At 35.9% G+C, this 19718-nt stretch overlaps 1 protein-coding gene across 3 annotated transcripts in view; it reads left to right on the top strand.

Annotated features, from left to right (window-relative positions):
* The first annotated feature begins 624 nt into the window (after nt 1-624).
* Nucleotides 625-19718, top strand: part of SERPINA6 (serpin family A member 6) — a 96145-nt gene continuing 77051 nt past the window's right edge. The window contains exons 1-2 of one of the 3 annotated variants that reach the window (XM_074235485.1): nt 625-706; nt 1055-1140. The gene's annotated coding sequence lies outside the window, so the exon portion shown is untranslated. Of the gene's footprint in view, nt 707-1054; nt 1159-19718 lie in introns of all 3 variants that reach the window. The other 2 variants (XM_074235484.1, XM_074235486.1) reach the window with 2 other exon arrangements.

The raw sequence follows: 19718 nt of genomic DNA, 5'->3' as shown, positions 1-19718 counted from the left end.
ATGATTTTCTTAAATTACTGTAATTCTTTCACCACTTTTATTCTGTTTCTTTAATTTGCTTTATAAAATCCTTTTTAAAACTCTTATAGTAATTTTTGGGGGACCTGACACCAAATTACATTTTTCTTTGAAGCTTCACATATAGCTATTTTGACACTATTATCCTCTTCTAAGTTTATGCCTTGATCCTTCCTATTACCATAGGAACTTTCTATATATGTCTTTTTTTGTATTTTGCTCATTTTTTCTGCCCTTTTTTTGTGATTTGGTGTTTTAATGCGAGAGCTAGGCTTTGATCCTATATCATTCCAAGCTTTTGGTGTTGAGCTTCATGATCTTCTGGCTTTCATTGGGCTTCAGGGCTTAGCTGCATGCTTTCTCTAGAAGGTAGTTTTCCATTCTGGCTTGGGGCATGCTCCCTGTTGGCCTCCCCTGGGGCTGGGGTTTAGCTGCTGACCTGGGCAGGGTCCTACTGCTGGGTTGCTATGGAAGCACTGTTGGCCAGCCCTCGGGGAAGGCTTCATTACTGGTCAACTATAGGGTCAAGGCCATGCTGGTGCTTGTACTGGAGATGAGGTTTATTGAAGTGGAGCCTTGCTTGTGTTGCACACACTGCTCACTGGCTTATGGGACTGCCTTGCAGGAGGGCAGGGTCTACTGGTGGATTGCCCCAGGTGTGGACTTGCTGCAGGCTCCCTGTTTTGAGGTTGGTGAAGGCAGGGGCTGTGGTGGATCTGATTCCCCTCCTACTCTAGTGAAACACCTTTCCTGTTATGCTGATAACCTGCTTCCCTAATCTTAGATCAATTCTGAAGAGGTTTTCTAGGGAGAGGGAGAGTTCCTTCCTCACTCTGCCACCTTGGTACTGGAAGTTGAAATTAGATCTATATTTGTTTCACTTTGTTTAAGATCATTATGGCTACTCCTGGTTTTCTTTAACTTCAGCTCTAGCATAATAGATTCTTCTCCAGCCCCTTAAGTGTATTTCAAGTGTATTTTTTGTAAGCAACATTTTGTAGAATTCTAGTTTTTAATCTTCTCTGATATTTTCTAGTTCTTTGCTCTCAAGAAGCTCACAGACTAATGGAGGAGACATGAAAACAACTACATACAAGCAAATATATACAGGATAGATTGGAGGTAACTAATGAAGAGAAGGTAATAACCCTGAGTGATCAGGAAAGGTTCCTACATAATATTTAGTATTAAGTCTTCGGTGTAGACTGTGTCATAATGTGTGTGTTTGCTCAATGTGCTTTCGCTATGATTTAGAAGTTAATTTGGTTAATGATTTACAGCTCCTTTCACTAGCAAGCTGCCAAGAACAAAATACCTAAGAGGGAGAGAGAAACAAATTATCTCCTTCTGATTGAGTATGTATATTTAGGGGGATGGGAGAAAGAAGGTGATAGCTCAGTCTATTGGACTGATATCAGTACATAAGAACTATAATTGCAGCATCATCAGTCCCTTGAATTGGTCAAAACTTTTTACACTTTTGGTTATTAAAAAAAACTGACATGTCTATTGAAATCTGACTTTTTTGCATTTGCATATACTGATTTCAGGATGTGATTAACTGTGAAGACTTTTAATAAATTTTATGAATTTGTACACCAATATATGATTTTGTTAATGTGAGGAATCTGAATCTTGTTTTTAAGTCAAAGTTTCTCCTCACATTCCCCCCCTTCTCTTCTCCTTCCTCTCTCTCTCCCTGTCTCTTACCTTTTCACAATGTTATATATGCCCTTCCCTCTGAAGTTTGCTTTTTGAAAAACACGGAATAGTTTTATGAATTATTCAGTCAGGAATCTGTTAAGATCTTCTATCTCCTAGACTTGAGTCTTGACCTAAAATATTATGGGTTCCCTAATTTTTTGTCATCCTTGATCTGCATTTGTGGTTTGTGTCCCTTCCACTCAATATTTATTACTGTGTTGCCTCAAAAATATCTTCAACTGTCTATTGGACATCTTAAACTGAATGTACCATACCTTCCTCCCTAACACTTCCATTCTTCCTATTACTCTTAGATTCTGCCATTCGATTAGTACAATTTAGTTGTCGTAGTTTGATTTATCTCTCTCCAGCATACTGCTGCTTCTGCCTCTATTTCTTCCCTTCTTTGAGTCTTAAAACAATTCTTTCCTTGTTTCACAAGGAAAGAGAAACTTTGTCTGTTTGAGTCTTTTCTATGCACCATCAGCAACAACCTACTAAAAGTCATCTTATACAATATGTGAAATATGAAATATCTATCCATCTATCTCCTAATTTTGTTGATTCTATCTTCATAACATCTCTTGTATATGCTCCCTTCTCTCCTTTGACATTGCCGCCAGCCAGGGGAAGATTCTCATCACTTTCTGTATGATCTCTCTTCTTAAATTTCTCCCCACTTCAGTCCATTCTCCACCTGGTTTCCAAATGTATCCATCTAAAGCTTTGGTAAGACTATATCATGTTCCTATCCAATAAACTCTAGTGGCTTCCTATTCTTTAAAGTTCAATGGCACTGGCCACCTCACTGTTCCTCACACAAAATACTTCATCTCCCAACATTGAGCATTTTCTTTTTTTTTTGGTATGTTTTGGTATGTTTTGTGTGTGTGTGTGTGTGTGTGTGTGTGTGTGTGTGTGTGTATGTGCATGTGTTTTGTTTTTCTTCCTCTGGGGATAACATTGTCCATAGTCTAATACAGTTGTCCTAGCTCTCTCTAAACTGCTGAGAGCAGCTGCTTCCATCTAGGTTGTTCAATCTACAATGCTGTTAATGTGAAGAATTTTCTCTTGATTCTGCTCCCTTTGCTCAGCATTGGATCCTATAATTCATTTTATGCTTCTTTAGAGTCCAACCATTGATGGTTTCTTATAGAACAATAATATTCCATAGTATTCATGTACCACAACTTGTTTATCCATTCCCCAATTGATGGGCATCCCCTCAATTTGCAATTCTTTGCCACTACAGAAAGAACTGCTATGAATATTTTGGAACATGTGGGACTTTTCCCATTTTTTATGATGTCTCCTGGGTATAGACCTAGAATTGGAATTTCTAGTTAAAGGGTATGATCAGTTTTTATTACTCTTTGGACATAGTTCCATATTGCTCTCCAGAAAGGTTGGATCAACACTGAGCATTTTCATTGGTTATCTCCTAAACCTCAAATTCTCTCCCTTATCTCCCCATTCTGGCTTCTCTGGTTTCTTTCAAGTCTCAACTAACCTCTCATCTTCAGTAAAAAAGTCTTTCCCATGCCTTTTCTTCTTCCCCAACATATCTTGTTTATGCATTGTCATTTGCATATCTTATTCACCATGAAACTATGAACTCTTTAAGGAACAGGTATATTTTTGCTTTTCTTTCAATTCTCAGTACTTAGCATTAATGTCTATCACATAGTAGGTGGTTAGTACATTCTTGTTGACAGCTCTCACAGACTGGCTTCTCACTAGACTTGTTTACTGTTGCTACTGGAAAACTCTCCTGTGGACTACATTTGCTGGATCTCTGGTGACTGCAAGCTCAAAAGGCTGTCACTTGGTTCATTGCATCTTTGATGCCCATTCACCTGAGATCAGGGAAAAATAATTCAAAAGAAACAGAAAAAACAGCAGCAGCTTGGATTCAGAGGCCCTTGCAACAAGGTGGGGAGATAGGCAGATGCTGCTGTTTCTGCCTCTGCTACCTCTTCCCTTCTTTGAGTCATAAAACAATTCTTTCCATGCTCACACCAAGGAAGGAAGGAAACTGTCTGTTTGAGTCTTTCCTATGCACCCTCAGCAACAACCCACTAAAAGTCACCTTATGCAATATGTCAACAGGAAATAATTATACTAAACCTGGATATGCTTTAAATTAGAAAAGGAAGAGACCCTTTCATTAAGCATTTCTAGAACCAGGTTCTCTAAATCTCCATGTGGACTGGCAGCAGGCAAAGACTGCTCTTGTTCTTAAGGACTGGGCCCTTTACAAATGTTTATATATATATATATATATATATATATATACATATATATGTATATATATAAATACATATATATATGTATATATATATATAATTTTATACACATATATACATATACACACACACACACACACACATATATATATATATATATATATATATGCATGTATATGTGTGTATGTCTGTGTATATGAGATATAGCAACTACAAACTAGGTATCATGAAAGTATTAAAGTATAATTTATTTAGTCCAAACCTGTAATTCACTGCTCTGAGAATTGGAGATACCCTCAGGGTCAATCTGAGTCTGGAGGAGCTAGGTTCAGATTCTGCCCTTGATGCTTACTACCTATGTGACTTTGGACAAATCACTTAACTTTCCTGATTAATAAAATAGGGAAACTAGGTTTCATGGCTTCTGAGATCTCTTAAAGCTCTGAATCTGTGATCCTAATTCTGACCTAGAATCACAAAGTATTAGAGGGAGAAGTAACCTTTGAAGATGTTTCTGTAGATGAGTCTAAAATTTGAAGCTCATATTGGTGAAGTGACTTGACTAAATTTATCCAGCTAGTAAATAATAAAGTCAGTACTCAAAGCTCCAATTTACAAGTTCCCATTTCAAGGCTTTATGTCCATTGCCATTGTTTCACCTTATCCCTTAAATCACATTACTTTCTATGTTAGGTCACTGCCAAAGCTCTACCTTCCAAATCCCTAATCATAAAATGGCACAGTAGGTCACTTCATAAATCTGGTGGTAGGACCTAATATCTTTTGAGGAAATCTATTTTTTCATATATCCTTATATGACAGTTAGGTGGCACATTAGATAAAAGTTTGGCCCTGGAAGCAAGGAAGACTCCTGAGTTTAATTCTGACTTTAGACATTTAGTAACTGTCACTTAACTCTGTTGGCCTTAACTTCCTCATCTGTGAAATGATCTGGAGAAGGAAATGGCAAATCACTGCCCAGAAAACCCCAAATTTCATAAGAGAGTTGAACACTGAAGTTCACGAGAGAGCTGAAGACTAAACAACAGCAAAATTCTATTTTTGAATAGCTCCAATTATTAAAAATCATTCTCCTTATAATGAACTGAAATTTGCTTTCCTGTAAGTTCAATATATGATATGAAAAAGAAATGATGATGATGATGATAATATTGTTCTCATCATCTTTAGTCAGGTCCAGATCAAAATAATCCTGGGACTAGTCACTATCTTATTATTTATTTATACTTATATATTCTATGGACAATTGCACAGGTGATAAAATAAATGCCTTTTGTAGTTGATAAAAATATTGCAATGGGAACTCATCTTCTGTAGGCTGACTGAGAGTACTACTAATAGAAATGACAGTGATAATGTATGTATCTTGTCCTGTTTCCACATGACTTTGCTTTCTGGCTAGGCCTCTTTTTTTTTTTTAAGCTTTTTGTTCCCATGTGGTTTGGAGTTATAAATGTTTGGCATGGAAAAAATCTCTTTGAAACTATTATAAAGTTTTGTGTCCAGGCAATTATGGGCAACAATTTGGAATATAGTAATGATTTTGTTTTAACACAGTTTACTGCTTGGATTCTCTAAGATATTTTATAGTCTTTAATTCCAGAATAGAGATTTGTTGTCCTTTTAGTTATGTAAGATAGAGGATTTCTGATGTATAATTTTAGCTACAAGAGCCCAAATGTAAAGGTTTTTGACCCATTTGTCAGATATTCTAAGAATGTCTATCAGTCTTCTTTCTTCTTTATCTTAAAGAAGTGTTCAGTTTTCTCTACTTGCCTTAGCAAGATGGGTTCAATATTTTGCTAATATCACACAAAATTTTGTTAGGATACTTTATAAATCAATTATTTTCCATTTGATAGTTCAAATATATACATGAATGCTAGTATTGCATAAATGTTAATTGCTTTCATTGTATTCTCCTTATTTAGCTTTGATTTCAGGATGCTAGCCTAATGAGAGTCTGATGAATGCTTAAAGAATCTGCTGCTATCTCTTCACATAGAGGATTTAGGATGATTGGGTTAATTCATAAAGGAAGATCTTAGGAAAGAATGTATACATTCTGTAACTGGGTTTAATTAGTTTACCATGTGTTGTAAAAGAAACTCTTTTAATGACTGTGAAAGCATTCAAAAAGATGTCAACCTCAGCTACTTCCTCTGTCGATTCATTCTCTTTTGGTTTCATTTTGAGAGTTCTTAGTTCATGGCATCTAGTAAAAGGTCAGGCTGACCTTGAGAGTTTTCAAAGATCAGGAGAGTAGAAGCATCTAGGAGCCGGACTCCAGGCTGGATTTCTCAGTCAGCATTAGTGTTCCCAAAAGCAACATTAAGGACCTCTGGGACCCTTGCCTAGTGATAGCTGAGATGTTGAATCCTTTGGAAGTTGTGCTGTATCTGGTCCATAAAGTTAGAGGGGTCGTTGTTATGGAGGAACTGAGCTAAATTTCAAGTTTATTTTCTCAGAGTTATAATATATATATATATATAAAATATGTCCCTGAAGTGCTGAGCAGAGAAGGGAGTCATGTTTACTCTTGTTATATTGTTGTTTAAGTTTTTACTGATATTTTCTATTTCTTCTATTACCATAGTTATCTCAGATATTCTTCCCCTGTCCTCTCCCAGAAAGTCATTCCATATAATTAATAGTATATTTTTAGAAGAAAAAAATCAGCATTTGATATATTGAAAAAGTTTGAAAATATGTGTAATGTGTAACATCTGTGGACCTCCCACTTCCACAAATGGATGGGTTTGGGATGCCTTCCCATATATTTTCATCCAAGTTATATTTGAGCTTTATAATTTTTTTTTATCACATTTACTTTTGATTTTTTTGTTTGTAGTTATCCTCTCCATTTACATTGTAGTTATTGTGTTTCTTGTTTCCTTGGCTCTGCTTACTTCACTCTACATCAGTTCCTATAAATACTTTCATGATTTTCAGTTTTCAACACATATGTAATTTCTTATAGAACAATAATATTCCATTACATTTATGTACCACAATTTGTTTAGACATTACCCAATTGATGGGCAACTACTTTGTTTCTGATCCTTTGCTATTACAAAAAAGTATTATTATAAACAATTTGATGTATTTGGGGACTTTCTTGTTAATAATAACATTTTTTGGGTATAAGCCAGTGGAGTCTCTGAGTTAAAAGAGTCCTTGTCACTTTATTTACATAATTTCAAATTTTTTTCCAAAATAGTTGCGTCATTTCACAACTTCACCAACAATGTATTAGTGTGACTATCTTTTCACAATCACTCCAACACTTTTTAATCATCATTGACAATTTGCAGGAAGTGAAGAAAAACTTGAGGTTTATTTTGATTTGCCCTTCTCTTATTATTAATGACCTGGAGCTTTTTTCATGTGGTTGTGAATACTTTGTAATTCTTCTTTGAGAACTGTTTGTTCATATCTTTTGAGCATGTGTATATTGAAGAAAGGCTATTAATTTTATATATATATATGCTTTCACTATCTTTTTGAAGTAAATAATCTTTTTTTTTTGGCAAGGCAATGGGGATAAATGACTTGTCCAAGGTCACACAACTAGGTAATTATTAAGTGTCTGAGGCTGGATTTGAACTCAGATCCTCCTGACTCCAGGGCCAGTGCTCTATGCACTGTGCCACCTAGCTACCCCTAAATAATCTTTTGTAAAAAGAATTAGAATACTAGTGGCAGACCCCTAACAAGGGGAGGAATACAACTTGAACCAATACAAATAAATACCCCTATCCATCCAGGTGTTCTAGTACCCTGAGAGGAGATATGGTCTTCCCAGCCCTTAGGAGGGACCAAAGCATGCATGCCATACCAGTAAATCTCTTACTACATTCAGTCATTGCCTTCTCGATCTTTTAATGTTCAATGCATTTTATCTGGGAGAGTTATCTGCTGGTTCAATGTGACCTCCAAATTCAAATTTGACATCTTTATCACTCCTTAGTACACTAAGAATTTTATATTTTTTAAGTTCAAATGACATTTTTCTATCATGGGAGAAAGATTTGATGTCATTTATTTGCTTTTCTTTTTCTTTTTCTTTTAAAGTACAAATGCATCTTTATTCAGAAGGCTCTTCCTCTAATACTCTGTGTCCTTTGGATGCTTATTACCTTTGACTCTCCATCTGTTTTTTTTTGGGGGGGGTGGATAGCATTCTTTATCATAAACCCATCAGAGAAATTGTTTCAGTTTTTTTTCACACAGTTGCTATTGCTAGCTGTATTTCCCTCCATTGTATTCCCCCTATGCCATTTATTCCTCTCTCTCTCTCTCTCTCTCTCTCTCTCTCCTTTCACCCTGTCCCTCCTCAAAAGTATGCTGCATCTCCCATGATCTTTCCTTTCTCCTATCATATTTATCCCCTCTTCTCTCCCCATCCCCTTTTTTCCATCCCTTTCCTCTCCCATTTTTCCTCTGGGGTAAGATAGATTTCTATACCCTATTGACTGTGTATGTTATTCCCTCTCTGATTCCAATTCCACTGCAAAAGCTTTTTCTTACCTTCTTTATATGAAATAACTTACCCCATTCTGCCTCTCCTTTCCCTTTCTTCCGATACATTCCTTTCTTCCCATTAGCTCCATCTTTTTAATTATATTATACCTTCACATTCAACTCCCTCCTGTACCTTGTCTATATATGCTCCATCTAACTTCCCTAATAAATGATAAGGTTTATAAGAGTTAGTTAGGTGGCGCAGTAGATTGAGCACTGACCTTAAAGTCAGGAGGACAGGAGTTCGAATCCAAGCTCAGACACTTGACATTAGCAGTGTGACCTTGGGCAAATCACTTAACCTTGATTGCCTTGCATCTAGGGTCATCTCCAGTTGTTCTGATTCGTATCTGGCCACCGAATTAAGATGGTTCTGGAGGAGAAAATATGACTGATGACTTAGCATAGCACCCCCTCATTAAAAAACAAATCATGTGGGGACTTCCAGCCCAGATGGAAGAAGGAAGGCAGCCCCTGTGCTAAGGTCTCCTGATCTTCCCTCATATATAATATGAAACAAACCTCTTATAAAAATCTGATCAACAAAACCCAGAAAGAGAAGCTAGGAGAAGAGTACCTACCTCAAGGTCTGTCTTCGAGGATTGTGGGTGTGCCAGGCATAGAGTGCAGACAGCCAGTGGGTGCAGGTGAGAGCCAAACTAGCCCCGGAGGCTTTGGCTGTGGGAACCACTCTACTCCAACAAACAACCAGAGAGTGAAGGCAAAAATAGATAGCGTTAAAAGAGATAAGGAAGGAAACTATATCCTTTTAAAAGGTACCATAGACAGTAAAGTAATTTCAATACTAAATATGTATGCACCCAATGGTATAGCATTCAAATTCTTAGCAGAGAAGTTGAAGGAGTTACAGGAAGATATAGACAGCAAAGCTCTACTAGTGGGAGACCTCAACCTCCTGCTCTCAGATTTAGATAAATCTAACCATAAAATAAACAAGAAAGAAGTTAAGAAAGTAAATAGATTGTTAGAAAAACCTAGATATGATAGACCTATGGAGGAAATTGAATGGGGAAAGAAAGGAATATACTTTCTTTTTTTTCTGCAGTACATAGCAAGTACACAAAAACTGACCATGTACTAGGGCATAAAAACTTAATAATCAATTGCAGAAAGGCAGAAATAGTGTATATATCTTTCTCAGATCATAATGCAATAAAAATCACATGCAATATTGGACCAGGGAGATATAGACCCAAAACTAATTGGAAACTAAATAACCCCATTTTAAAGAATGAGTGGATCAAACAACAAATTATAGAAAGAATTAATTATTTTATACTAGATAATGGAAATAATGAAACAACATACCAAAATCTATGGAATACACTCAAGGCAGCTGTCAGGGTATATATTATATTTTTAAATGCTTATATGAATAAATTAGAGAAAGAGGAAATCAATGAACTAAATACGCAACTAAAAAAATTGGAGGAAGAACAAATTAGCGCCCCCCAGTTAAATACCAAATTAGAAATTGTAAAAATTAAAGGTGAAATTAATAAAATCAAAAGCAAGAAAACTATTGAACTAATAAATAAAACCAAGGACTGATTTTATGAAAAAAACAATAAAATTGATAAACCTCTGGTCAATTTGATTAAAAAAAAGAAAGAAGAAAACCAGATTGCTAGTATCAGAAATGAAAAAGGTGAACTCACCACCAATGAGGAGGAAATTAAAGTAATAATTTGGAATGATTTTGCCCAACTCTATGCCATGCCCAACTCTATGCCAATAAATTTGATAATCTAAGTAAAATGGATGAATATTTACAAAAATATAAGTTGCCCAGGTTAAACGAAGAGGAAATTAAATACCTAAATAACCCTATCTCAGAAAAAGAAATTCAACAAGCCATTATTGAACTCCCTAATAAAAAAATCGCCAGGGCCAGATCGATTCACAAGTGAATTCTATCAAACATTTAAGGAACAACTGGTTTCAATTCTACATAAAATATTTGGAAAATTGGTGAAGACAGAACTCTACCTCTTTCTATGACACAATGTGGTGCTGATACCTAAATCAGGAAGAGTTAAAACAGAGAAAGAAAATTATAGACCTATCTCCCTGATGAATATAGATGCAAAAATTTTAAATAAACTCTTAGCAAAACAATTATATGTTATCACTAGGGTAATACATTATGATCAAATAGGATTTATTCCAGGAATGCAGGGTTGGTTCAAATTGTAAAATTGAAAATAAATAAAATATTTCTTTTTTTTTTTATTGGCTTTTGCAAGGCAAATAGGAATTAAATGGCTTGCCCAAGGCCACATAGCTAGGTAATTATTAAGTGTCTGAGGCCAGATTTGAACTCAGGTACTCCTGACTCCAGGGCCAGTGCTCTATCCACTGTGCCACCTAGCCACCCCAAAATTTTTCTTAAAAAACAAAAACCCCCAAATCATGTGCTTATCATAACATCACTCTCTGATGTCATTGTCTTTTTCAAGAATGAAGGACAAAAACATCATCATTATCATCTTCTCATGCAGGAATACAAGAAATTCAACATAATTAAGTCCCTCATGATTTTCCCTTCCTGTTCATCTTCTCTATGCTTCACCTGAGTCCCGTACTTGAAGATCAAACCTTTGGTGCAGCTCTGGTCATTTTATCAGGAAAGTGTGAAAGTCTCCTATTTCATTGCATATCCATCTTTTCCCCTGAAAGGGGATGTTCAGTTTTACTGAGTAGGTGATGCTTGGTTGTAATCCAAGTTTTTTTGCCTTCCGGAATATCATATTCCAATTTCTATGAGCCTGTAATGTAGAAGCTGCTAAATATTAGTTCCATTATATTTCAGTTGTTTCTCTTCTTGACTTGGGAGTTCTGAAATTTGCCTATAATATTCCTGCAGTTTTCATTTTATAATCTCATTCAGAAGGTGATCAGTGGATTCTCTCAATTTCTATTTTACCCTTGGCTTCTAAGATATCAAGGTAACTTTCCTGGAGGATTTCTTGAAAAATGATGTCTAAGCTCTTTTTTTTGGTCATGACTTTCAAGTAGTCCAATAATTTTTAAATTATCTCTTCTGGATCTGTTTTCCAGGTCAGTAGTTTTTCCAATGAGAGATTTTGCATTTTCTTCTGTATTTTCATTCATTTTTTTTGTTTTATTGTTTCTTGATTTTTCACAAAGTCATCCACTTCCCTTTGCTCCAGCATACATTTGAAGGAATTATTTTTTTTTAGGGAATTGTTTTCTTCAAAGAGTTTTTGTATCTCCTTTTCCATCTGACCAATTTTCCTTTTTTTTTTTTTTAGGTTTTTGCAAGGCAAATGGGGTTAAGTGGCTTGCCCAAGGCCACACAACTAGGTAATTATTAAGTGTCTGAGACCAGATTTGAACCCAGGTACTCCTGACTCCAAGCCTTGTGTTTTATCTACTATGCCACCTAGCTGCCCCTCCAATTTTGCTTTTTAAGCTATTCTTTTTCTCATTGATCTTTTGGACTGCTTTTTCCATTTGACCCAAACTTATTTTTAAGATGTTATTTTCTTCAGTATTTTTTTTGTCTCCTACATCAAACTGCTGACTTAGTTTTCATGATTTTCTTGCATCACTCTCATTTCTCTTCCTAATTTTTCCTCTACCTCTCTTACTTGATTTTCAAAATCTTTTTTGAGCCCTTCCACAGCCTGAGGCCAATTCATATTTTTCTTGGAGGCTTTGGATTCAGAAATTTTGACTTTGTTATCTTCTGACTGTGTATTGTGATCCTTCATAGGACCAAAGTAATTGCCTTTGATCAGATTTTTTTTCTGTTGTTTGCTCATTTCCCTAGTCTATGACTTTATTTAAACTCTTTGTTAAGGTGGGACTCTACCTTGGAGGATGCACTGCCCCAAGCTTTTGAAGGTTTTTGCAGCTGATTTCAGGGATTACCCACCCCCCAATAAACCTGCAAGTTCTCAATTCCTCTAAGGTCTTATGAGAGACTTATGAGAGACTGCTCTTCTAGCCTGTGCTCTGGTCTATGGATGACCAAAAGCACTCCTTTCTGCTCTGGAGCCATGAGGAGGGTCTCTTTCAGCCAGTAAAGCTACTTTTCCTGAAACTAGGGCCCTAGATTGTGACTTGGATCTGAGTGTGGACAAAGGAACAGAGTCCTGCCTCAGGGATAGCAAAGAGATCTCTGTAATCTCCCCCCATCCCTGGCAAATCCCCCTTTCCATCTGTGGACTGAGTACTCTGGAAGCAGCTACCAGATGTCTCCCCAGGCCTGTTCCTGGTCCCCCAGGGTCAGGTCTGCACTGAGTCCTGTGCTGGACTGAGCTGCACTCTCACTCTAGTTTGCAGAATTATCCTTCTGATTTTCCCAATTGTCCTTGGAAATTCCTGGGCAAAGAGGTCTGGAAACTGCCACCACTGCCATGGATCCAGTCATCCTAGGGACCCAGGTGCCCTGAAATCTGTTCCTGGATGGCTAGAGTCAATTCTTTCTGGTGTGGCCAGGGTTATGCTGTAGGTCCTCTCTAACATGAGTATATCAGACCCTTCCCTTGAATCTTCCAAGTTGTCTTGGGCTAGAAAATTGTTTCACTCAGTCGTTTTGTCAGTTATACCATTCTAGAATTAGGTTATAGTCATTATTTAAAGCTATTTGGAGTAGTTTGGGGGAGAACTCATGGGAGTCTCCACTTTTACTCTACCATCTTGGCTCTGTCCCTGCTTTTCTTTTTCTTGTGGAGCCATATAGCTTTATTTTTCCATATACATCACATGATTATTAAGATAATTTCGTTCAACCCCCTCTTTAATTTGGAAGTCATATTTATTTCTGTTTAGCAGAGTTGACAGTGAATTTAAAAGTTAGGCAAAGATATAATGAGCTTACTGTCTCCCTAAAAAATAATATGTTTTATATAAATTGTTCTTGACATTATCATATTTGTTTTAAGTAGACTACAGTTTTCCATATGGACATCAGAATCTAGAATTTTCACTATACTTGTATCTATTTAAGATGTTTGCTTTACATGATGTCATGGATATGGAGTTGAATCATATCCTTGCAAAGGAAGAATAAATGTATACCTTCAAGCACAGTTCAATGATTATTGAATCAATAAAAAATAGCTATTGGCACCCTTTAAGACTTCTTGACCTCTCCTTGGCACTCCTATATATATATATATATATATATATATATATATATATATATTTATATATATTTATATATTTAGAAAGTATATAAACACACTTATATTGATCTATACTTATATTGATCCTTAGTGTTACCATCGTTTAGTAGTAGATATGTGGTATTTTCTTTTAAGAAAGATAATCAGACTTGAATGTGAGAGGAAGATGGTTAACTTGCTTCTCATGGCCTTCTGCTATAGTGTTTTCAGTCAGGTTTCTTCTTCCCATAGCCAGTCTCAGATTGTTTTCTTAGTTGGAGGAGGATCAAACTGAGGTTCAGCAGTAGGATTTCCATTCACTTTTGCAAAGTGTGTGTGGACTCATGCTTAGTCCATTCGTTTTCATGAACCTGAAGCACCAGTTGTGTCCTCCTTAGTAATCAGTCACTTCTTTTTCATCAGCAAGTCTTCTTACCTCTTGCTGAACTATCTTTGTATACACAGAAATTCTACTTGTCCTTTTTTCTTCAATCCATCTCTTCACTTCCCTCTCTAAATCAGGTCATTTATGCTTCACTTAGAAGCATTTGAATCAATAATTAATGGAGCTTACACTAATGCATTGTTGGTGGAATCATGAACTAATCCAACCTTTCTAGAGAATTTGGTCTAAAGGGCAAATTTGGAATTTGGAATTTGGCCTAAAGGGCAATAAAACTCTGCATACCCTTTGATCCAGCAATACCAATACTGGGTCTGTATACTGAAGAGATCATGAAAAAAGGTAAAAATCCCACATGTACAAAAATATTCATAGCAGCTATGATTGTAATGGCAAAGAATTGGAAATTGAAGGGATGTCCATTAATTGAGGAATGACTGCACAAATTGTGGTCTATGTATATGATGGAAATCTACTGTTTGTTCTATAAAAAATCATGAGGGATAGGATTTCAAAAGTCCTGGAAAGCCTTGTATGAATTGATGCTGAGTGAGAAGAGCAGAACCAGAAGAAAGTGTACACACTTCCAACAACATGAGGTGATGATCAACCTTGATGGACCTGTTCACCTGATCAGTGCAATGATCAGATACAATTTTAGGGGATCTGTGATGGAGAATATCATTTGTATCCAGAGAAGGAGCTGTGGAATTTAAATGAAGATCAAAGGTTATTATCTTCAATTTTTAAAGTTGTCTTATGTATTATATAATTTTGCTATCTCTTATGTTTTCTTTCTTCCTTTTGGAGCTTTTTTTTTCTCTCACAACACATTCAATTTTGATCTTTGCATATCATGGATACAAATGTAAAGATTGCCTTCTGTTGGGGAGGGGAGAGGGGAAGGGAGAGGGGAGGGAGTTGTAAAGCTCAAAAATTAGCAAAAATATGACTGGTAGAAACTACCACTGTATGTAATTGAGAAACAAATGAAATATTTACCATATTTCCCCATGTATAAGATGCACCTTAATTTTGGGGACCAAAATTTGAAAAAATGTATTACATAAAGTTACTAAATTCAAGTTTTATTCATCATGAAATTCAAGGACCTTCTGCTCATAGCTTTCTGGCATGTTTTGGGCAAGTCTGGTGTATGGACTCATGCTTAGTCCATTCCTTTTCATGAATCTGAAGCACCATTTGTGTCTTCCTTGGTAATCAGTCACTTCTTTTTCATCAGCAAGTTTTCTTGCCTCTTGTTGAACTATCTTTGTGTGCACAGGAATTCCACTTGCCCTTTGTTCTTCAATCCATCTCTTCAGTTCTCTCTCTAAATCAGGTCATTTGGTTGACTTGCCTCTCATGGCCTTCTGCTGTAGTGTTTTGAGCTGGGTTTCTTCTTCCCATAGCCAGTCTCAGATTGTTTTCTCAGTTGGCGGAGGATCAAACTGAGGTTCAGCAGTAGGATTTCCATTCACTTTTGCAAACTGGATCACTTTGAACTTGAATTAAGCACTATATGAAAATCTTTTCTGAGCCATTTCTGGGCAGAACATAGCAAAACAGGTAGCAAATGTGAAACAACGAACACCAAGACAACAAGTGAGGAAAAAAGTGGGAAATGCAAGAAAAAAAAATCTATAACAATAAGCACAAAAATAAGCTCAAAAAAGTAAGAATTGCAAGTAAAAAAAATCTACAACAATTGTATAAGACACTCCAAGGCTTTTGGACCCCAAATTTTTCAAAAAAGGCTGCATCTTATATATGGGGACATATGGTATATAATGAAAAAATAATAATTATGGAACTTATTAGGCCCCATCTGCTTATCTTTATCTCTCTTTTTTTATGTTTTTGCAAGGCAAATGGGTGAAGCGGCTTGCCCAAGGCCATACAGCTAGGTAATTATTAAGTGTCTGAGACCAGATTTGAACCCAGGTACTCCTGACTCCAGGGCCAGTGCTTTATCCACTGTGCCACCTAGCTACCCCTGCTTTTCTTTCTCTTGTCCATGTCTTAATGCTGTATCTTGTTTGATTCACCTTGTTTCTTTGTTGTGTTGGACTTAGTGAGGTTATATAGACAACTGGAAATTTTCCACATCCTTTATCTTTGGAATATTTCTTCATATTTCTTCTCCTCCTCTTCCTCCTTCTTTTTCTCAAGACTTTGCAAAAAAGTTTCTAATGGATGGCCAAGATGCAGAGAGAAGCCAGTCACTGTTTTTAAGCTCTCCTGGCTTTCCCTCAGAACTAATATGAATCAAGCCTCTTTAACAGATTTTGGATCCACACACCCCAGAGAAGAAGAGAGGGGGGAGGGGCTGGTTCTCAGACCTTTGGTGTCAAGATTCCTAGAGGCCTTCTCCATTGGGTTTAGGAACTCCATGGGATTACTCCCTGGGCCTGCCAGTGTGGGATACCAGAAGCTTTCTCTGGATTGTCTATGTTGTTGGTGTCAGTAGTCCACTCCCTATATCCAGGGAGGATCTGGGCTGTTTTTGCATTATCTGGACTGGACCCTTAGGCTGAAAAGGCCAAAGACTCTCTCTTTGGATAATCAACTAATCAGCAATCAGCTGGGGAAGATCTGCTACCCAACCCTGAGCCTTGGGGCAACATACAAGGAGGGAAGGAGATAAAAAAAATTGTAAAATTCAAAATCTTGCAAAAAAAAAAAGACTGGTAGAAACTATCATTGTGTATAATTGGAAAACAAATAAAATATTTATATAATTTTAAAAAGTTTCTAATGATGTTGAATTGTTTATTTTATTCTTTTGCTGTTTGACTCCTTGTGTCACTTTAGCCTTTCAATTATTGTTTTCAATTGTTGATGGAATATAGAATTCATAATGTACTTTTCTTTTGTTTTCTATATTCCTTTCTATATATGAAATTTCAATGTTCTACTGTGAGTGGTGTTGTTCATTTGTTTCTGTTGTGCCTGATTCCTTGTGATCCCATTTGGGGTTTTCTTGGCAAAGATACTGGAGTGATTTACCATTTCCTTCTCCAGATCTTTTTACAGATGAGGAAATTGAGGCAAACGGATTGAGTAACTTGCTCAGGGTCACATAGCTACTAAAGTGTCTGAGGCCAAATTTGAACTCCCCTCAGGAAACTAAGTCTTCCTGACTGTATGCTTGATGTTCTATCTAGTGTGCCATCTGCTTACCAATCTTCTGTAGGTATCAACTAGATATGATTTTGGTTCTTCAGTAGCTTTCTCAAATCATTTTTACCACATCATTCTTAATTCCTGTTCTTAGGAATATTACTTGATAGTTTCATTTTACTTCCCATGATTATTACCATAGGAAAAAAAACTGCAGTAAATATTGTTTTGTGCAGGTCTTAAATGTTTTTATATAGTCTATCAAATATTATGGGAGAATGTGTTGGTTCTTGATGTTTATGGAAGATATCTTTTTTTGAATTACTCTATTTTGGTATAGTTTGTCTGCTAGGTGGGTTCTTTCCATATATCTAAAAACAAACAAACAAACCACACTTTTGTAACTCCAGTCTGTTTAGTTATCAGTACTTCAAATTTATTTTAAGACATCAGTCTAGTTTTATATTATTTTATTTTATTTTTATTTTTTGTCCTGCTGATTGGAAAGCATGAACATTTCCATATAACAATAAGACTAGAAAAAAAAAGAGTATTGTGTTAAAAACCTACTGATTTCTTAATACTGTTATGCTTGTCTGGATCTCCTAATGAACCTCTTTTATCTCTCCTCTGTTCTTTCTTTAATACTTTATTGATTCTCATTGAAAGAAATGATTATTAATAACCAAATATGAAGGAGATCAAGGCTTCTTCCCTTTCCTTGTTCAAAGCCTAGGCTTTGAAGGATATTACTTATCTCTCCCAAAACTTTACCCCACCTAGGCCATTTTATCTAGGTGAATTCCTTTCCATTATGTTATACTCAGATTAGGGATAAATTCTTTGATTAGATTGCCCAAGGTTGAGCAATTTAGAAGTAAGTGGGTCCATTTCTCTTTGTAATATTACTCTCTCATTAATTGTTAGCCAATCAGAGTTGATTGCCACCTCAGGAATACCCAAGGGCATATATGAGCCCCCACCATGTGTCATTCTTAGGTCTGACTTTTATTTTATCTATTTATTTTATCTTATCTGAGTATTTATTTTATTTTATTAATAAAATTATTAATTATCCAGAAATTGTCTCTCAAACTTTTTAAATGTCACATCATTTAATCTTTCTCTCTGTTTTCTTTGGCATCCCTTCAACTAATTCCTCTTCCAGCAATTTCCCCTAAATCTCAAAATGCCCTTCTCATACAACAAATAAACAGTCAGACAAAGGAAATGCATACATTGGCTGTGTCTGAAAATGAAAGTCTTATTATTGATGTAATCATTATTGCTTTTTGCTATTATTTTGCTATTAATATTATATGTTGTCTTCCTAAAGTTGAACCAACCCTGAATTTCTGCTTTAAACAGGTCATAATGATGCAGGGAAAAGATATAGGGAATTATGATGATACAGAAACAAAACTTGCAATCTTTAAGGCTGTTAAATCTTGTTAAATTGGGTGGAGGTTTCCTGCTCTTGAGATGTAAATTGACTAGATGTAGAGAATTATGTACTAGAAGAAACAAAATTTGTAATCTTAAAGACTGTTAATTCTTGTCAAATTGGGTGGAAATCCCCATTCTTGAGATGGAAATTGACTACCATTGGTTCAATGTTTAGTGTAGGCTTGACTCCTTAGGCTTCACTCTCTACCTAATTCCAAGTCCAGTAAGGAATCCACCTTTTGCCCTATGGATAAGGACAAGACTATAAAGATCTGGGTGGGACCTCTGCTTTGAGTCACCTCTCACTTTCTGGCCCAGTCAATTCTATCTGACTGCTTTTTTGTCTCTGTCTCTTTTTACCTAAAATTTTCTTATGTGTTGTAACTTATTTTAATAAATTTTTATTTTCTTTCCATCCATGCTCTCCCGAGTGTGAATAATGATTCCTTATAGGCAGAATTGAACTCAAGTAGCCTGCGGCTACAATAACATGAAGTCTTTTAAATTTGTTGCTATAGCCTCTGTTTTTTTTTTAACTATTCAATTGTTTTCATTTATATATATTATATAGATTCATAAATATATATTATATTTTAGTCAATATTTTCTTTCTTTGTCTTCCTGGTTTGGTTACAGTGATGAAGTTTGGTTTAGAGTTAAATGGAAATTGAATCCATAGATTAAATAACCCCAAATTATGGGAGACAGATAAGTTTATTTTTCCTTTTCCAATGATTCCCTGAAATGATGAAGAGGAAATACTAGCAGAAAGCAAATAGTTAACTTGAACCTTTCTATACTGACTTTCTACATCTTGTGTAACTTGAAGGAATGTTATGGCTTTGTAACAGCCCTGATAGAAAGCAAATAGTTAACTTGAAACTTTCTGTGCTGACTTTCTACATCTTGTGTAACTTAAAGGAATGGAATGGTTTTTGTCACATCTCTGGAAAAGCTTGTTTTGTAACCCTCCTTGAGTTGTTAGAGACTATCTTATTTATTCAGTATCTGGTTTGAAATCTCTCCATACCACGTTTTCTGTGTCCAGTAAACATTTCCTATATATTATGTCAAAGT

The sequence above is a fragment of the Macrotis lagotis genome, chromosome 4 (assembly GCF_037893015.1).
Source record: "Macrotis lagotis isolate mMagLag1 chromosome 4, bilby.v1.9.chrom.fasta, whole genome shotgun sequence".
In the NCBI taxonomy this organism is placed as follows: Eukaryota; Metazoa; Chordata; class Mammalia; order Peramelemorphia; family Peramelidae; genus Macrotis; species Macrotis lagotis.
The sequence above is the reverse complement of the archived record's forward strand: the minus strand, read 5'-3'. Positions and strand labels throughout refer to the sequence as shown.